The sequence below is a fragment of the Callorhinus ursinus genome, unplaced genomic scaffold, assembly GCF_003265705.2.
Source record: "Callorhinus ursinus isolate GAN/ISIS: 27379988/994484 unplaced genomic scaffold, GSC_fseal_2.0 scaffold1, whole genome shotgun sequence".
NCBI lineage: Eukaryota > Metazoa > Chordata > Mammalia > Carnivora > Otariidae > Callorhinus > Callorhinus ursinus.
The window spans coordinates 47,502,896-47,507,947 of record NW_027397063.1 but is presented as its reverse complement, the minus strand read 5'-3'; the positions used below and the strand labels follow the sequence as shown (position 1 = coordinate 47,507,947).

General features: G+C 36.2%; 1 pseudogene; it reads left to right on the top strand.

Moving 5' to 3' along the window:
* Positions 1-3,900: 3,900 nt before the first annotated feature.
* LOC112821465 (large ribosomal subunit protein eL36 pseudogene) lies at positions 3,901-4,211 on the top strand (annotated as a pseudogene).
* Positions 4,212-5,052: the final 841 nt, after the last annotated feature.

The following is a 5,052-nucleotide window of genomic DNA, read 5'->3' as shown; positions in this document are numbered from 1 at the left end:
GGCACATTTGGTTAAGCACCCGAGTCGGGGTTTTGGCTCAGGTAGTAATTTCAAGGTCATGAGATGGAGGCCTGCAATCAGGCTCCCTGCTCAGTGTGGAGTCTAACACGAGAATCTCTCTCCCTCTACCTCTGCCCCTCCTGCTCGTGCTCTCTGTTTCTCTCTTTCTCTAAAATAAATAAATAAACCTTAAAAAAAAGAGAAAACATATTTTAGTATTATTGTCTCCTTGGGACGGAGATAATACTTTATTATTCAATTGCACCTAGGCTTAACAGACTATTGGCATTTTTTTAACAGAAAAATGCAAAGGTTTTTCAAGAAAGCCATCTTTTAAGAAAACATATGCAGAGATCTTAGGATTCATGCCATAAAACAAAGTTAGCCAAGTTCACCTAAACCATTGCATGACTATTATTTTTTCTCTTCCGATAGCCTATTATATTTATAGGTTTATTCTAAATATTGGCCGTCAACTTCTTGGTCATTGTCAACTTGGCTTTGTATCACTTAATTTAGTATATATGAAATTATTATTATTTACTATTATAATACATCTCACGAAATGCCTTATCATTTGGACAGAATACAGATATTATTAGTATTCCATTAGGCAAGAATTGTCAATAACTAGCAAGAATTGAGCATACAATAGTTTTCAAAAGTTAAGAATAATGCATATAAATAATTATAGGCATTACCAATGTTTGCAATATAAATAATGCCTTAAAAAAATTAGGGAAAGTCTTAGTACCAATCCAAAAAGTTCCAAACACCTATCTAAATTTAAGAAAATAAATATTCTATTTTTCAGTGGAAGGATAATTCTAAACATCTGCAAAAAATTACAGGAAAATATAAAGTGTTTCTGAATCTGTTCTTGCTATTCTTTCCTTCCTCGCTCCCGTTCTTCCTTCCCTCTCTTATTCTTTCCAGTCTTATTGAAAGAGACATTACGAAACAATTATAGTGTAAAAAGTATAATGGAGCTCTACAGAAGACACTACAAGAACATTAAAAAAAAAAAGGAATATTTTTGGGATGCCTGGGTGGCTCAGTCAGTTAACCATCTGCCTTCGGCTCAGGTCCTGATCCAGGAGTCCTGGGATCGAGTCCCACATCAAGCTCCTTGCTCAGATGGGAGTTGTCTTGCCCCTCTCCCTGCCACTCCCCCTGCTTGTGCTCTCTCTCTCTGACAAATAAATAAATAAAATCTTTAAAAAAAGGAATATTTTATTTTAGCTGTATCCTTGGACTGTCACTGCAGGGATGAAGGGAGTAGCTTTTATAGAATTCTTCACTGAAACGTGTAGACTAATGCCTACTCTTTGTGGCATCGCAAACTTCCAGGATCCATAGACACAAATGATTACAGCAAAAAGTCTTATGGATGATCTTTACTTATGCTGCATGTGTGTTATCCAGAAGTGGTAGGATGATCTGATTATGTAACCAGTTTATAAACTACATCCATCCCGGCTTTACTACAAAAGTGAACTGCCTGCTTATTAATAGTTTTAGTAGATAATTTTTTAAGCACTTACTCTGTAACATAACAAAGCTGAGGATTTTATATTATCTCAATTAAATCTCAGAAAACCATACTGAGATGAATATCATTATGATGGCAATTTTACAAATGAGGGATTGAATTTGGAAAGGTAAGGTAAATTGCCCAGCGTTGCATAGTATGTAAGTATCAGAGTTGATATGTGACTGAAGACAATCTGACTCCAAAGACAAAGACTGTCTTCATAATAACCATAAGCTATAGACACATTTCTTCTCCAAGAAAGCAAGTGTACTTACAATAGGTACAATCATGGTATCTAAACTCATGAGTTTTTGAATTCACCAGATTCATAATGTTTAAATTTGGGGCTTTAATTTTAATTAAAAAAATTTTTTTGTTAGTTTATTCAGGCTAAGTAAAGATAAAAAAGCAATGTAATGGATGAAGAAAGCACCTGGGTGGCTCAGTCGTTAAGCGTCTGCCTTCAGCTCAGGTCATGATCCTGGGGTCCTGGGATCGAGTCCCGCATCGGGCTCCCTGCTCTGCTGGAGGCCTGCTTCTCCCTCTCCCACTCCCCCTGCTTGTGTTCCCTCTCTCGCTGTGTTTCTCTCTGTCAAATAAATAAATAAAATCTTTAAAAAAAAAAAAGAAATAAAGGGGAGAAATAAATTTGCATTAGAGAATTCAAAAGTTAAAATCTCTCTTTAGTCTTACTAATTTATTTTCCATTCTTTAAACTCTCAAAATGGAGGCTGTTCAGGATTTGGTATCTGTAATTTTTGGAAGAGATCAGGGAAAATCATTAACTTTCACAATCATGATAAATAGAGGATCACTCTTTTGATATATGTATATGATTTTCATGTGAATGCATGAAATCATGCTGTATTTCTTATTCAAATAGTTAAGTATTATGGTGAAAATTTCTGTTTGCCCAGAACTCAATGTAAAATATGTATGTTAAGTAAAGCCACGCTTTCTCAGTATCAGCTTGCTAATGGCACTGGGTTCAGAGATGAGTACAGGGTTCCTTATTCCATCTCACTGGGGGAAGATTGTCTTTCCATTATTTGCATATATTGCCTGTGTTGGTGAGGAAGGAATAGCCTGAACTTTTCTAAAGTAGATGAACAGCTTCTTTGAAAAGATAATTCAGAATTCATGATGCATTTAAACCCCAGGCTTTGTACTTGGTCCTGCAAGTTGAAAGACATATTTTTCAAGAACTATTTTTGCTGGGTATCTGTCCAAATTATCCAATATCCTGTGCCCTTATATTAAACAGTAAAACTTTCTTAGAAAAAAACCTTAAGGAGAAATAATAAGTTGATTAAAAACTGCAATAAATAATGATTTGTTATAGTTAGTAGTAGATGACATACTCATTTCTTATCTCTCATGTCAAATATAAACTGTGCTGTAATTCCCTGTCTTATGGCAAATTCAGCCTGTAGGTTTCCCTCACAGTTATATTTAACTTATTGCACATTTATTATCTATTCTATGACTCTGCTATGCCAAGATTAAAAAGACAAGTGAAATATGGTATCTGCCAGCACAACACTAACAATCTGGTAATGGAAAGAATAGTAAGGTAGATACACAAAATACAAAGAACATAAGTGGCTTAAGAAAAATATAGATAGAGTAATTTAGACATAAAGAGAGAAGAGACGGTGGGAAATTGTAAGTTTGGGGTAGCGATAAGAAGCTTTCTGGATGAGAAGCGTTTAAGATTAATGTAAAGGTAGGTAAGGAAGAAAGAAAGGCATTCTAGAGAGCAGGAGGGGAAGGGTGAGAAAGGAGGAAGTACAGAGTACAGGTATGTTCAGGTCCTTTGAAGACTAGAACGCATAGGTGAGGTAGGTGATGAAGTCAAAAAGATATTGGTAAGAATTTATAGGACTTGGTAGCTGAAAGTGTAGAAGGGAAAATTAAAGATAAATCTGTGATTTAAAACCGACAGGTATAATGCTGGCTTTATTTAAAGAAAGAAGCAAGGCAGGATGATACACTGATTTTAGGAGTAGGAAAGTGATATATGCTGTTATCAAAATGTTGAGATTATTTGCAACTGATGAATTACTGAACTCTACATCTGACGCTAATGATGTATACTATATGTTGGCTAATTAAACTCAAGTAAAAAATAAATAAAGTACCTGCTTGAACATTTGGGCTTTTGAATTATGATTTGGACCTTAAGAGATAATGTTGAGAGAAAAGGAGCTGGAGTTATAAGATTTGATATCAAACTCTCTGGATCTTCTAAATTATATGGCCTTGGGCACGTCACAAACTCTTGGAGCATCATTTTATTTACTGTTAAAAATGGAGATTAAAAGTGTATTTCAGTCCACTGCGGGAGCCATGGAGGAGCAGCCACCATGGCTCTGTGCCACCCTGTGGCCATGGGCCTCAACAAGGGCCACAAGGTGACTAAGAATGTGAGGAGGCCGAGGCACAGCCACCAGCACCTCACCAAGCACACCAAGTTTGTGCGGGACATGATCCAAGAGGTATGCAGCTTCACCCCATATGGGCAGCGTGGCATGTGGCTGCCCAAGGTCTCCAAGGACAATCGGGCCCTGGGGTTCATCAAGAAAAGGGGTGGACATACATCTGTGCCAAAAGGAAGAGAGAGGAGCTGACTAATGTCCTGGCAGCCATGAGGAAAGCAGCAGCCAAGAAAGACTGAACCCCTCCCCTCTGTATGTAATAAAGCCTTTTTGGGGAAAGAAAAGTGTATTTCGATCTATAAAATTCAACAAATCCAAGATATTACTGTTGATAACATCTGCACAAAAGTCACAGTTGAAGCCATTATTAAAGCAAAAGACTAGAAGAGGTCTGAAGAGGGGTTAAGGCAATTGATAAATGGAAAAAGGATTCTAGCCATCATATGGAATTTTATTCATTGATACTTGTTTTTAGTTTCATGACCCACACACACACACCTACGTTAATATATGCCTGATTTTGTTTTTGAACTTCTTAAAAAGAGTACCAGAGAGTAGGTCATTTTCTAAGATTTGCTTTATTGCCTTATTCACCTCAGATTATGACGCTAAGATTCATCCATGATGCCAATTACAGATCAATTTTTATTGCTGCATAGTATTCCATTTTATAAAAATTTCATAATATAGTTATTCATTCCACTGCATATGGATGCTTTTGTTGTCTCCAGTTTTTTGCCATTATGAACAGTGACATGATGAACGTTTTTGTTACATCTTCCAGCACATAGGTGCAAGAATTTCCCCTGGATATATACCTAAGGATGGTATATATCCAGCAATATTCAACTTTATAAAACAATGCCGAAATTGATTTACAAAGTGGTTGTATCATTTTACATTCTTACTAGCAATGTGTAAAAGATCCATGTCCTCTCCAACGACAGTTTCATAAGATTTCTTAAATTCTACTGGCGAGTGATGGAGAATGACATCTCATCATGTTCTTTATCAACATTCTCCCAATTACTAGTAATGTTGGGTGATTTTTCAGAAGTTTATTGGCTATATACATCTTTT